The sequence below is a fragment of the Hemiscyllium ocellatum genome, chromosome 6 (assembly GCF_020745735.1).
Source record: "Hemiscyllium ocellatum isolate sHemOce1 chromosome 6, sHemOce1.pat.X.cur, whole genome shotgun sequence".
In the NCBI taxonomy this organism is placed as follows: Eukaryota; Metazoa; Chordata; class Chondrichthyes; order Orectolobiformes; family Hemiscylliidae; genus Hemiscyllium; species Hemiscyllium ocellatum.
The window spans coordinates 99,237,360-99,253,407 of NC_083406.1; the positions used below are offsets into that span (position 1 = coordinate 99,237,360).

At 39.3% G+C, this 16,048-nt stretch overlaps 1 protein-coding gene across 9 annotated transcripts in view; it reads right to left on the bottom strand.

Moving 5' to 3' along the window:
• The window catches only part of LOC132816506 (F-box-like/WD repeat-containing protein TBL1X), a 424,554-nt gene that overhangs the window by 196,747 nt on the left and 211,759 nt on the right, over positions 1-16,048 (bottom strand). Inside the window, exon 1 of one of the 9 annotated variants that reach the window (XM_060826188.1) lies at positions 13,003-13,019. The exons of the other annotated variants lie outside the window; for them this stretch is intronic. The gene's annotated coding sequence lies outside the window, so the exon portion shown is untranslated. Of the gene's footprint in view, positions 1-13,002; positions 13,020-16,048 lie in introns of those variants that run through there. 9 annotated transcript variants of the gene reach the window in all.

Genomic DNA, 16,048 nt, shown 5'->3' on the forward strand with positions numbered 1-16,048 from the left:
ACCCAGAGGTTGATGGATCGAAACCATCCTCTGCTGTTGCTCAATGTCTCCTTGAGCAGCTTTCCTTTATAATGGTACTCTCTTCTGTATCTTGCCTTTGCAACTACTTCCTGAGTGTCTGAATGCCATGTAACATACCGATACACTCGCGAAACACACACGGTTCAAGTAACATGCTTTTAAATACTTCATATTATTTGACGCCTTAACTCCAAACTTTTCTTGTTTCTTGCAGATGTCAAGGAACGCAAGCTTCAACTTCTCATCCACACCCCGGCCCACCCTCCACCTTTCAACAGTCCCAATCCCTCGAACCCCATCTCTTCCAGCCCTAGCCCTTGCTGTGCGTTCACCATTCCCTGACCTTCCCCTTTCTGAGGCTGAGCGTGCTGTTCTCAGCAAAGGACTCAGCTTTGTACCCTTACGTCCCCACCTCAATGAATTCCGGACTCGACATGATGCTGAGCTCTTCTTCTGTCGCCTTTGCCTTTGTGCTCACTTCTTTGGGCTACAAGAATCTGTTTTGGGGCCACTGCTGTTTGCCATTTTTTAATAAATGACTTAGATTAGGGTGTAGAAGGATGGGTTAGTAAATTTGCAGATGACACTAAGGTTGGTGGAGTTGTGGACAGTGCTGAAGGATGTTGCAGGCAACAGAGGGATATAGATAAGCTGCAGACTTGGGCTGAGAGGTGGCAAATGGAATTTAATGCAGAAAAGTGTGAGGTGATTCACTTTGGAAGGAGCAACAGGAATAAAGAGTACTGGGCTAATGGTAAGATTCTCGGTATTGTCGATGAGCATAGAGATCTCGGTATCCATGTACTAAGACCCCTAAAAGTTGCCACCCATGTTGATAGGGTTGTTAAGGCGGCATACAGTGTGTTACCCAAACTTGGTAGAGGGATTGCGTTTCGGAGCCATGTGGTCATGCTGCAGATGTACAAAACACTGATGCAGCCACACTTGGACTATTATGTATAGCTCTGATCACTGCATTATATGGAGGATGTGGAAGCTTTGGAATGGGTTCAGAGATTTGCTAGGATGTTGCCTGGTATGGAGGGAAGGTCTTATGAGAAAAGGTTGAGGGGCTTGAGGCTGTTTTCGTGAGAGAGAAGGTTGCGAGATGACTTAATTGAGACATAAAATATAATCAGAGAGTTAGATAGCGTGGACAGTGAGAGCCTTTTTCCTCAGATGGTGATGGCTAGCACGAGGGGACATAGCTTTAAATTGAGGGGTGATAGATTATAAGACAGATGTCAGTGATAGTTTCTTTACTCAGAGAGTAGTAGGGGCGTGGAACTCACTTGCCTGCAATAGTAGTGGACTCACCAAATGCAAGGGCATTTGAATAGTCATTGGATAAACAAATGGATGAAAATGGAATAGCATAGGATAGATGGGCTTCAGACTGGTTCCACAGGTCGACGCAACATGAAGGGCTGCGGGGCCTGTACTGCGCTGTAATGTTCTATCTTTGACCTTATGTACAATTTTTCCCTACTCAGACCTTAATTTTTCAGGTGCATGACTTACCATGACTTGTCACACGATGACCATTATTATCCATAACACCAAGCTATTGCTGTCCTTTCTCCTTAATTTTATAAATTAACCCTGACCTGAACCCTCAGCACAACAATTTAGTTCAAAGCCCACCCTGTAGCCTTAGTTATCTGACATGTCAAGAAACTAGTGTCTACATGAATCCTCACTTTCTCCTTCTACATGAATCAAATAAACAGAATAGAATAGGGACATAATTCTTTGAAATTTGCGTCACAGGTAGACTAGATGTGGTTAAGATGACATTTAGTATGTTTGCCTTCATTGCTCAGACCTTTGAGTGTAGCAGTTGGGGCGTCATGTTGAGGTTGTAGAGGATATTGGTGAGACCTTTCTGGAGCACTGCATATCATTCTGGTCATTCTGTGATAGGAAGGATATTATTAAACTGGAGGGTTCAGAAAATATTTACCATGATGTTGCCGGGAATGAGATAAAAATAGATTGAAAGACTAGGACTTGACTCACTGGAACGCATTAGGTTGAGGGATGATCTTATTGAGATTTATAAAATCATGAGGGTCACACAAAAAGTGGTTGACAAGGGTCTTTTCCCTAAAGTGGGAAAGTTCAAAGTTTTAACAAGGAGCAACTTTTTTTTTAAACACAGAGACTAGCTCATGTGTGAAATGAACTGCCAGAGGAAGTGATGGTTGCAGGTACAGTTACAATTTTATGAGGCATTTGGATAAGTTCATGAATAGGCACGGTTTGGAGGGATATGGGCCAAGTGCAGGCAGGTGGGATTAATTTAGTTTGGGAACATGATCATCATGGACTGGTTGGACCAAAGGGCCTGGTTCCGTGTTGTAAGATTCTATGAATCTAATTAGCACGTAACATCACTAAAGGAATGGAACATATTTAACCGAAACATCAACTAGCATTTTCTTTTTCCAAATGTTGATCGATCTGTTTTTCTAGCATTTTCTTTTATTTTATGTTATTAACAGGTATCAGCCAATTTCAATGATTGGAATCTTACTATTTGTGCATTTTTACCTACACAACGATTATAACCATGGCTGTATCATTACCAAAAGGATTTCTTTTTCACCAGATATATGAATGAGTCAGTTCAGTAGAAAAGAGTAAACTTTGATCACAGAAAATACTTTGCATATTTGACCATTCATTTGGAATTTAAACATCAAAACAAATGCACATATTTCCTAATTTTCTTTGGAATATAAAATATACATTTTATTGCTTTTATAATTATTCATCACGGTAACCAGAGAGCTGCAGCTGTTGCACCCTTCCTTTCTGCCAATCTTTTCCTTTGGGTATACAGTTCCACAGTGAAATCATCTAAAGAATTCCATCAATTATTTTACCAAGCAACTACGCTTTATGCATGAGTCTCTTAGTTGTTAGACTGTTAAGATCTAATACTGCATGGTTACAGAAATGCATTTGCTACAGTCTTACAAACATAAAATTAATTCCTAAACTTAGTAGTTTTGATGAGACTAATCCATTGAATGTCTCAGAGGCAAAAGGGATTAAAGACATTTTGGCAGGTTTTTTAATCAAAGGAAATCAAAGTGTTATTTCTGAAAGCTAACTCCTATTACTTCTATTTCAATAAGTCATTGGTAGCCCCTTGAGGATGGCAGGTTGAGGGGTGATCTGATCAAGGTATTAAAATTTTAACATGCATGGTTGGGCAGGGAGATTAACTATTTTCTCCAATGTGGGAATGAAGAATTAGGAAACATAATTTAGATAGTAGAAACTCAAAAGAAATCTGAAATATGGAACATGCAAAATGACATTTTGTGTTTTGGAGGAAAGCAAAACATTTGATGCATATATATTTAACAAGGTCAAATGCTCTTTACTACCTGTATTCTGGATAGTTGCTAACTTGCGTAAGATGCACGAGGGAATTAAGTAATGTGAGGCAGGCGGTCTCATGCCAATACAGTATGCAGTTTGTGATTTCCTGTGGCTTTAAGAGGTGTATTCTGTTCTTTTTTTATACAGAGGTTTTAAGAAAGAGATTCTGAAACGTTTATTTGGAAAGCGAGTAAACAGCTTGTGAGACTAGTAAGGTTTGAGAAGATTTGTAGCTCAGGTTGGAGGTCCTGGATGTAGGTTTGCTCACTGAACTGGAAGATTCATTTTCAGATGTTTCATCACCATACTAGGGAAGATCTTCAGTGAGCCTCCGGATGAAGCACTGCTGACGATTCCTGCTTTCTATTTATATGTTTGGGGTTTTTTGGGGTTGGTGGTGTCATTTTCTATGAACATTTCCTGTTCTTTTTCTCAGGGGGTGGTAAATCAGGTCCAAGTCAATGCATTTGTTGATAGAGTTCCGGTTAGAATGCCATGCTTCTAGGAATTCTCATGCGTGTCTCTGTTCGGCTTGTCCTAGAATGGATGTGTTGTCCCAGTCGAAGTTGTGCCCTTTCTTATCTGTATGTAATGGTCATGTCACTTTGTGGTTAGTTGATGTTTATGTACCCTGGTGGCTAGTTTTCTGTCTGTAGTGTTTGTTACAGTTATTGCACGGTTCTTACATACAGATGAGGAAGGACACCACTTCAACCAGGACAATCCAAACAGAGACACGGATGAGAATTCCTAGAAGCATGGCATTCCAACTGGAAGTCTATGAATAAACACATTGACTTGGACCTGATTTACCAAACCCTGAGAAAAAGAACAGGAAATGACATCACCAACCCAAACATATAAATAGAAAGCAGGAATCATCAACAGTGCTTCGTCTGGAGGCACACTGAAGATGTTACCTAGTATGGTGACGAAATGTCTGAAAATGAATCGTCCCCAGCTCAGCGAGCAAACCTACATCCAGAGCTTGTGAGGCCTCGAGGTTTTTATTAAGTTGAATAATAGAAACAGCCTGAATGGGTGTGACTGGCTTTCACAGACCAGGATTTCTAGTGTGTTTTTTTTAAGTTTTAGGGTTAGTTTTAAGCAGTTCCTTTTCGAGTCTCACAAGGCAGAAGCTGCTGGAGTTTTGAAGGAGTAGAAACTGTCTTTTCCCTCTGTGTTATAGCTGGAAGCTGGGGTTTCTGTTTGCTGGATTACCTTAATTTTCCACTTAGTTAAGTTATTTTAAATTCTTCTTTCTTTTGCTGCATATTAGCTCGAGTGTTTAAATAAATTGTGTTTTGCATAATGCTGAGTAGTTTGATCAGTCGAATTGCACCTGGAATACAGCACATTAAATTTGCCTATAAAATAAGAAAAAGAAAGGGTCTAGTCTACCTTCTTCAAATATTTTCAGGGAGTCTGGTCTCATCCATAATGGATTATAATACAATCATTTAATGCAGGGGAGCCACATCAGTTCTAATCATTATTTAGGGCTCCTTTATGGCACAATGGTAGTGTCGCTATCCCTGGTCTGAGAGGCTTGGTTCAAGTCCCATCTGCTTCAGAGGTGTGGAATAACATTCGTGAACAGATTGATTACAAAAAAGATTAACGTGAACCCTATTGCTGTTAATTCCTGAAGCAGAACAGATGGTGAGAAACATAGTTATTTTATATTAAAAGTTCCTTTATTTTATACCAAATTTCTAAATTATATTTAACACAGAAAATGTTCTGACTGGGTGCTATAGTGCTTGCCCACCAAAAGCGTACACTGCAATCATTTGCACACTGCTTTCAATTTCTGCCTTTTTTAAAAAAAAAGCATGAATTATGGATGGGAGAAAGTGAGGACTGCAGATGCTGGAGATCAGACTTGAAAAGCGTAGGGCTGGAAAAGCACAGGTTAGGCAGCATCCGAGGAGCAGGAGAGTTGATGTTTCAGACATAAGCCCTTCATCAGGAATGTGGTGGGGAGGGGGATGAGAGATAAATCAGTGCATGGGGGTGGGATGGGAGGTTGCTGTGAAGGCAATAGATAGATGCAGGTGGGGGGTGATAGTGATAGGTCAGGAAGAGGGTGGGACAGATCTGGGAATCAGGTGGGGGGAGGGGAGATTAGGAAACTACCGAAGTTGATGTTGATGCATTCGGTTGAAGGGTCCCAAGGCAGAAGATGAGGCGTTCTCCCTCCAGTCATTGGTGGCCAACAATTGGTGGTGGAGGCAGCCCATTACTTGCATGTCCTTGGTGGAGAGGGAGAAGTTGAAATGGTTAGCCACAGAGCGGTGAGATTGTTTGGTGCATGTGTCCCAGAGATGTTCCCTGCAACATTCCATGAGTCCTGTCGCCCCAACATAGAGAAGACCACATTGAAAGCAATGGGCACAGTAAATGGGATGTTTGAATATGCAGGAAAATCTCTGCCAGATGTGAAAAGATCATTTAAGGCCTTGGACGAAGGTGTGGACCCAGGCTTTATACCTCTTGCTGCAGCAAGGGAAGGTGCCTGATGTGGAGGGTTGGTTGGTGGTGGGCATGGGCCTAACAAGAGAGTCATGGAGGTAATGGCGTCTGCAGAACGCAGGTAGAGGTGGGGAGGGAAAGATATCTCTGGTTGTGGAGTCTGATTGTAGGTGGTGAGAATGCAACTGTATCCAGCGATGGGATGAAAGGTGAGGACGTTGGAGGGTTCTATCCTTATTGTGGTTGGGGGTTGGTGTTCAAGGGCTGAGTTACAGGAAGTGGATGAGATGAGCTGGAGGGCATTACTGATCATGTGGGAGGGGAAATTGTGCTCTGTGAAATAGGAGGCCATATGGGATATCCCAGAATGGAATTGCTTCTCCAGGGAGCAGATATAGCAGAAGCGGAGAAATTGGGAGTAAGAGATCATGTTTTTAAAGGGTGTGGGGTAGGTGGGAGGAGATGTAGTTCAGGTAGCTGTGGGAGTCAGTGGGTTTGAAATGGGTGGTGTGCACACATTTAGGAAATTAATTCGGAGGGACCAGCTCTGCCAGAAGAATGTGATTAGACAATATAGAAACTGGAAAATCCAGTCTGAGGCACTGCAACTCTTCATTTCTTGAAGCTAATAAGACCTACAGGGCTGATGTGGAAATGTTCCATTCAAGTGACAACTATTATCCTTAAAAACAACTGGAAGCTTTAAAACTTCACTTTGTAGTTGATCACCTTTCTTTGCAGGTAAAAGGCAGAAAGGGACTTCTGAGGGATCAAATTACTGCAGATACTGGAATCTGTACTGAAAACAACAAATGCTGGAGATGACAGCGGGTCAGACAGCATTCATGAAGAGAGAGCAAGCTAACATTTTGAGTCGAGATGACTCTTCACCAAAGCTGAAGTGAAGTATGAAGGGGGCAGCATTATGCTAAAGTTAGGGGAGTGGGTGGGGATGGTGGGGTTTAGAGTGCTGGGGGAGAAAAGATGTTGATAGTTCTGATGAAGAGTCATCTCCAGCATTTGTTATTTTCAAACGGATTTTTGAGGCCACCAATGGCAGGGTGAAATATCATTCAGGGTAGGTAAGTGGCAAATTACTAAAACATTACAATTAAAAAGTCTTAATTCAGTCACAATTAAAATTATTGGCTAACTTTGAATCATCAAAAGGAGGATGCAGTGACTAAGTGGAAAGGCACTGGTATTAAAAATAGAAAGCGTGGGTACAATCCCCGCCTACGTCTGGAAACTGTCAAAAGGAGGTGGCCTCCTGGAGTTTATCACTGAAATGGAAAGGAGAGAAGCTGGACAGTAAGTCAGATGGATGTAAAAGGAGGATCACGTCATTGGACTGGGGTGAACAAAGTTAAAAATTACACAACACTAAGTTATGGTCCAACCGATTTATTTGGAAATACTAGCTTTTATAGCACTGCTCCTTCATCTAGTTGCCCTGAAGGAGCAGAACTCTGAAAGCTAGTACTTCCAAATAAACCTGTTGGACTATAATCTGGTGTTGTATAAAAGGAGACCAACAGACTATAACAAGAGAAGACATGGAAGATAGATTTGAGAAGTCACAGAACAATGCACTTCGAAAAATGTTTTAGAGAAGACTGTAAATTCCTTTACTAATAACTTCTGAAATACACTGGGATCCAGTAGATTATGCAATATCAAATATAAGTATCCAAATAGGGTGATTAGACAGTTTTCTACTACAGCAAGGTTATGTCTGAATAATTTATTAGATTTCATCGAGGTTACAGATTTAGTGGTCGAAGGAAAAGCAGTGAATGCTATCTACTTCATTTTCAAAATGGAATTTGACAGTGCCCCATATAATAAAATGATTCACAATATGTATTGACCATGGGATGCCATAGCATACAACTGGATTGGCCACTTGCCTGAAATGAAATAGCAAAGGGAAGCTCGTGGAGCTCTCCAATGTTCAATACTGACACATTGTTTATAATTTTAAAAAGGATGAAATCTTGCCCAAGGTTTCCATGACTTCAAGTAACATCTAATTTATTGCAGTGATCATTGGTGAAAGTCAATAATCCAAGGTAACTCAGACAGGATACATAAAAAAAATAGAGAATAGAGATGGAATTTAATAAAGTTAAGTGTAAAATCATGATATCATCAGTAAGAAGAAATAATGGGTTTGCATTAAATGGCAATGTGGTTTAGATAACAGATCAAGAAAAATAACTGGAGCTTTTGGTGGCTAAAGTCATCAGTTTAGAGTTCATAAGTGATCAAAATTTATGATGACCACTTGCTTGGTTACAGTTCAAACAGCACCTCCCAATAAATTGCTGAAGTGGCCATTCACAATAAAGAGAGATGATTGATGAAGTTTTAGCCTGACCGTCATCATGCTGCAGATGAGGGAGAAGCTGAGGAAGGGAATCCTTCATAGTAACCTCAACTGGCATGGGAATTGAACCGTGCTGTTAGCATCACTCTGCACTGCAAACCTGCCATTCAGCTAACTAAGCTAACCAAGTTAACTCAATTCACAATGTGTGAACCTTAACTTTGAGATTCAAATCATTTCACAGAAACTGTCCATTCCTGAAATGAGTGGGAAACAGTTTTCACAGTGCAACCCAGGACAGTTGAGGTCAGTTGAGGAATCTATAGCACTGGCCCTGATGAAATTTATAATTTTCCCAGCTATATGACCCAAGGATACATTTGATAAATGCATTGAATCATTTTGAGAGTGTATCTACTATAAAATGAATTAAATGATTATTAATTAAACCACTTTTGCAGGTATTCAATATATATCAACCTATTCTTCTTCTGGTGTTCCCTTCCCAAAGAAAGATCCAATGCACCATGCCATAATCTCCAGGGCAAAGATTTGGGTCCCAAATCCACCACAGTTGGAGTGAGGATCGAACTCAGTCAAGTCAGCACCAATCTAAACTATGCAGTCCATCCAGCCAGCTGACACACTGCTCTCCTAAGAGTCCATGTTATTATGACAGTGTACACTTTTATGTACATTTTGTAACGTAGAAGCATGGACAGTGATGAGCAAGAGCTCTCCAACACATAGCTGATGAGGAATTTCTCTCACTCTTGGCATCTGTAAACGTTATTCGAGGTTATGAGATGAAACTTACCTTTTTTGACAATGTTATGAATACACCTTCCTGGAGTAGGAATGGAACCAGAACTTCTAAATCTGAGGTAGTGATTTTACCTACTGCACCTCAAGATCTCTCTTCCATATGTCAACCACAAGTGACAATAATAAGCATCTAAGTGACATAAAACATCACAGAGGCAGTTTGCACCAAAATGTACCGTATTCAACCTAAGTGCACACTTCTGTTGACTTTTCACTATAGAAAATTGTTTACTTGGCTGTAATAAAGTAACAATTCTTCAAAAGTATTTACTAAATGAACTGATGCATTGGCAAAAGTCATATAATTTGAACTGGTCGGTGTTTAACAGATAATTGCAACACATTGAAAGTAAATTTAATTTGGAAGATGCTGTACCATAAATTCAAAAATTACTGCAGCTAAATATTTGCAGTAAGGTGGTTCAGGATTAATTTACTTATCCATGAATGTTAAATTGAGTTCATGGATTCTGGTAAGCTTACTGATGAGGTGTTTGTGTAGGCTTTATTTTTGCAACAAAAAATTGCATCTACAAAAATTGCAGTGTACATAAGATGAGACCAACTTGTAGTGGTTAAGGTTTTATATTGTGACATATCCAAATATTTGATTAGCTATTTCCATAAATGTTGAAATATTGATTAATCAAAAGAAATATCTGGCCAAGTCTCAACACAAGAATTATTACACTTACAAAACACAAACACAGCTATTGGCATCTTTATCTAGCTATTGGCAATTTGTGGTCATGGTTGAAAAATGGGAGAAACACATTCAGAAGCTGCAATAAAAATAGCAACATGAATATCAATTACTAAGTAATTTCACCACAGCACGGAGCTGCTTTTCAATAAGGTATTTTAGAAAATGCCCATTTTTCAAATATTCATAAAGTACAGTTTGGTATTTTGTTAATGAGCAAGTAATGTTTTAAAAATACAATATTTTAAATAATCTGTTTGGGTATGAGAAAATTATATTGTCATTACATCATAGCTAATCCTATTAGTATTTCAAGCTCATTAATAAAACTAATGACCGGAGAATACTAGGACATTGAAGATAATGATTCACAGGTGGCTGCATTGCGACTTTCAAAGTGTGTTATTTAATGCGATAGCTTTGTGCTTCACAGTGCAGGAAACACTCCATATTTACAAGTTAATAATCTGGTGTCATTTCAGCAGTCTGTCTTCTTCCTAAAATCTATAGCAACATTTCCAAAATGTCCCTTGACAATTTTTAAACTGCAGTTTATCTTAAGTCTACATAATCAGTGGCACTGTAAAGTGTTTCCTTTATTGACCAGAAGCACAGATATAAATTTATTCATCTACTGTTCATATATATTTAGATTAGATTAGATTAGATTACTTACAGTGTGGAAACAGGCCCTTCGGCCCAACAAGTTCACACGGACCCTCCGAAGAGCAACCCACTCAGACCCATTCCCCTACATTTACCCCTTCACCTAACACTACAGGCAAGAAAAGGTAGATGGTCTAATTAGCAAGTTTGTATATGACACCAAAATTGGAGGAATTGCATATAGTGAGAAGGAGTTAAAGCATACAGTGAGATATAGATAGATTGTAGATTTGGGCAGAGAAATGGCAGATGGATATCAGACAAAGGTGAGGTGATGCATTTTGGAAGATCAAATTCAGGTGCAAATTACATAACAAATGGCCCAACCGTTTGCAGCACTGACAGAGGGGGATCTGGGCATACAGGTCAACAGATTCCCATAAGTGGCAACATAGCATGTTTGCTTTCATTGTCTGGGGCATCGAAAACAAAAGTTGATTAGTTTGTTCAACTTTAATTAGGTCACATTTGGAATTTTGTAGTTTTAGTTGCCATACTACCAGAAGACATGGATGCTTTGCAGAGGGTGCACTTCCAGGATGTTGCCTGGTCTGGACGGTTTTAGTTATGAAGACAAGTTGGATAAATTCGCATTGTTTTCACTTGAAAGACACAGGTTGACGAGTGACCTGATAGAGGTCTACAAAATTATAAAAAGCAAGATAGGGTCAACTACAACACAGCACAGGTTCAAGGTTGTGGTAGTGGTGGAAGCAGGCACGTTAGCAATATTTAAGGTATATTTTGATAGACACGTGAACATGAAGTGAACAGAGGGATAGATACCCTGCAAAGTTCAGAAAAGAATGGAAATTTATTGTCATGTATATTTTTACTTAAAAAATACAGTGAAAAGTTTTAAAAGTCACCACACCACTATGCCTACAATGACAGAAGTCATAATTTTAAAAAATAGTGTATGAGCAATAAGTAACAGGACTCAGTAAGGATCAGCAATTGGCGCAGGTTTGGTGGACCTGAAGGTTCTGTTCCTGCACTGTATTGTATTGTGTTATACGATCAGCACATAGATAAGTTCAAATATTAATTAGCAATGACTGCACATCAAATCACAACATGAGAGAGTTTCATGAACTCTGCTATTAATTACAAAATATTTTATTGCATTCACCTTAGAAAAAAAGAACGAGTGCTGTAGTGTCTGCGTTACTTGGTTACTATACAAAGAACATACTATACAAAGAACTTTGAATTTACTTATTAATATCCAGTACAATCAACAAATTAGCAGCAATGCTGCACATTTTATTTTTTCTATTTAGATAATGAAAAAGTAGAAAATTACATCTGAAACATGCTTCATAAGACATCCTACAAGAGCACAACCTACTGGTTAACGCCTGCAACTATTATAGACAACTATGTACATACATAAAATAGAATTTCTATATTTACACAAGTGATGTCAACTTTTAAACATAGACACAAATGCCCAACCAGAATGGAGACAATAGCAAATTGAAGAGTAAAGGCAAACATGCAATTTTTTTTTTATATAACAAACTACACAATCTCCTGAGCTATAACCAGAGGTAACCAACAGAAGATTGTCTTCCAATGAAATAGGTTAAGGGACAGCAAATAGTTTGACAAAAAAATGCTTTTGTAGTCTGGTCTCCATTTTAAAATGAATTTGTCCTTAAAAATATTTACATAGCTCATGTTGTGTATTGATGAAAAAAGGCACAGTTTGTCAAAGACTGTATTCATCAGAATATTTCTTAAGAATAGAAATTCAAAGGGAAAATCACTGGCAGAAAAGTGCTGATTGTTTGGCAAGTGGACTCTGATAAGTTGAGGTATTACAACAGTGAAAGAAACTCATTAAAGATGATTGACACCATCTGAGTGTGTTCCATTTTGGATATCATGCCTCATGGAAGAACTACTGGTCTTCAAAGGGTATGACATAAATTCATCAGAATGAGAACAGAATAATAATAAAAAAAGGGTACATCATGAGAATAGGCTACACAAACATAACTTGCATTCATTCACATTTATCAGTTTTAAAGTGATTTAATCGAACTATTTTGAAAGGGCTGGATGGAGAGATACATAGAAACCATTACCTATGGACATGGAATTCAGAACATGGAGCAGCAGCATTAAAGTTATGAATTAGGCCATGAATGATAAAAAATATCAAGTAACCCATTTCCCACAAGGGTAGTGGTTATCTGGAATTGACTCTGCAGAGGGCTAAATACGCTAGATCAACGAAAGTTTTCAGGATAGACATTCACAGTTTTTCAGCAGGTAAAAGCATCAACAACGATTTAACTCAACAATGGAACAGGCAGGAGTCCCATCTTCCTCAAATTGTGGTTGTGCACTAGATGCAGCTGCTATTTGAAAGGTTTACATGGGGAGATTCCAACTTATATGCAGACACAGGAATTTTTAAATGGATAAAAATTACAAAAGCCTGATAACCAGAAAGGTTTAGAAATCGGGGTACAAGGGCAAGATTTTTAATATATTATTAATCAGGTTAAGCATGGTTTGAGGCATGATTTGAGCTGAGCACAGATCTGCCCCAACTTGTAAAGTCAATTTCTGTACTTACTTTTATGTAATTGATTAACTTGTGTGCTTATTTCAAGCTAACACCCAGCCACTGGTGCAGGCAAGTCAATGCGTATCTGTGTCAGTCTCCAGTCCAGATAAAAGGGGAAGGTTAGCGACAGGAAGGACATTCGACTGTAAAAACCACATGCCAAATTCAGTAGTGGTAACCTCATAACATGAGGGTGGGAGCAGGTTGCTCGCTCCCCCAGAAGTAGTGACTGTGAAAAACTGAAACACTTCAAGTAAGCTACTCTGAAGTCATGAAATGCTATGAATAGGCTAGGTTAACTAGAAAAAGGTTGCTGCCCCACAGAGAGAGGAAGTACTCCCCTCAGAAGCTGCTGGCCAATCTGTCAACAATTACCAGCTGCATCAGCTCTAAGTATTAGGCACTACGTGAACTGCAGGAGCACAAAGACGACCATGGCTGACCTAGAATGGAAAGTCTCAGAATTTATGTTAAAGAGGAATCGGAGATGGAGGAGAGAGGGGGCGGATGGGGAATGTTTAGCAGGGCAATGGAGAAGGAAAGGGGGCACATCTTGCCAAGAACTCCTCTAATATGTGCAGGGCACCCCCAGAATAACCACCCACTTTGTTACTGCATTTTTTTAGGTCAGCCATTAAAAACAATCTACTCACGCCAGGAATATTTTGGTTCAGACAGTGTTTTATTCAGGTCAATAGGTTATTAGCAGACCTATTTGACTTTCAATTACTCATTTGAATATGGCTGACAATTGAGAGATTTGATATGGAAGTAAGCAAGAAGGTAGTTAGCTGGTCACCTGACTTTTTACACATTCCGTCACCAAAAGGATGCGCCTAGAGGGGGCAATAAAATTCAGTCCTACATATATACAAGAAAGTAGTTGTTGCTGGATAACAGAAGCAACTACTCCAGTCAACCAATATGCACTCTTTCTGACAAAAATGACACAATGCAGGTCTGGGATGAGGTATAGTCAGCTAGAAGAGTGTCTCTTTGTTACCTGACCAAGGAGGTAAAAATTGCATTGTCAAGATTTGAGACAATATCAAAACTGTTGGCGTAAGTTTCAGCCTGCCACAATTTCAGTGATGTCTCGTCATCATTGGAATTTTAACTATTTTTATATTTCCATTTCCATACATTAAGTGCATGTTCTAGATAGTACACATTGCTTTTACTGAGTATCCATGATGGAGAGAGTGGATGTTTGTGGATATGATGCACATCAAGCTAGCTGCTTTATCCCAGATGGCATCAAGGTTCTTGAGTGTTGTTGGAACATCACTCATTCAGGAAAATAGGAAGTATTCCATCACACTCCTGACTTGTGCCTTGTAGATGGTAGTTAGGCTTTAGGAATCAAGATGTGAGTTACTCGCCACAGAGGGTTGTTGTGGACTCTCTGGGCCGATTGGCCAGTTTCCACACTGCAGAGATTCTATGATTCTATGCATTCACAAATCTAAGGTTTTGAAAACAGGCAATGTTACAGATTAACCCAGCATCAAGTGAAAAAAAATTCAACCTTCTCATGTTCAAAACTGCCTAACTGAAATGATATTATTAGGGGGCATGTATTTAAGGTGAAAGGGGGAAAATTCTAAGGAAATGTGAGGGGCAAGTTCTTTTTAGACAGAGAGTGATAGGATTCTGGAATGTGCGACCGGAGGTGGTGGAGGAGGCAGATATGACAGGGGGAATTAAGGAACTTTTAGATAAGCACATGAACTTGCAAGGAATGGAGGGATATGGACCCAGGGTGAGCAGAAGGTATTATTTTAATTTGGTGTCATGCTCAGCACAACATCATGGGCTGAAGGGCCCGTTACTGTGCTGTACTGTTCTATGTTCTATGTCTAGCATGGGGAGCTATGCAGGCTGTACTAGTAAAAATCATTAAAAATGAACTTCTGCAAAATAAATGGCTATACACTGCTTAACTTATAAATTGAAAACATAAAGTACAGGAAATACTGAGCAAGTCAAGCAGCATTTAAGACGACAGGAGCAGTTAACATTATCACTGCCTGACAGCTCAATATTTTCAACATTTCATTTTTATTTTGAGCAATATTTTGCTTTTGAGTTCAACATGTATTGCTTAATCTCAACTTTTCCATTCTCAAAATTCTTCTGCATGAATTAATTCTGACTTTACAACTGATATGTTCAACTCATGATTGGACTTCTGCCTTTGATCTGGGTCAATTATCTTGCCTTAGGGCATTTGTAAATCCTGGTGAGGTTTCCAATCTCAGCATGTCTACGTCTCCTGCTGCATCACTTGACCAATCTCCAAAATGATTTCAAAGAAAGTGCAAACAGCACTCCCAACAATTGGTCACACTGAAATTGGCTGCATGGACTTTTAACCTACTCAATTTTCATGGGTCCCTTTTGTACCTATAACAAACCTAAATATCAAGAACAAACAAGCATTTGTGGCATAAAATCAGAAAACGCTCCCAAACTCTATTTGCAGAGAGTGAAACAGTCAATGTTTCAAGCTGAGAATTACTCTTCTTCAGAACTGTGGCATTGTGCTGCTATGGCACAGCAAGGCAGCACTTAATGGTGCATTTCTGTTATTTGAATAGTATTTCATGATGCCCACAATGTACCGAGAATTTGGTTATATCGAAACTCATGTCTAACAATAAGTGAGAGCAAAACATTCTGCCAAAAAACATTTCATTTGGACCTCTTCTCTACAACCATTACATTTTCCTTTTGTTCGATTACACCCACATCTAATTTCCTTGCCCTCTAATCTTCTCCTGACCTGACAGTAGAAAACCCAGCACTTTTCCACCTTTGTGGAAATAAAACAAAGTTAACTTTTCAGCTCTGGTGACCCTTCTTCAGGGCACTTTTCCAACTCGCTTCGGTTTCAGAGTCATACTGGACTTGAAATGTTAATTAGATTCCTCCCTCTACAGGTGCCGCCAGACCTTTTCATGTTTATTTCAGATTTCCTGCATCCACAGCAATTGGCTTTTGACAAAAAAAATAGGAGGGGCCTAGATTTGGGCAAGGTGCACAGCAGAATTTG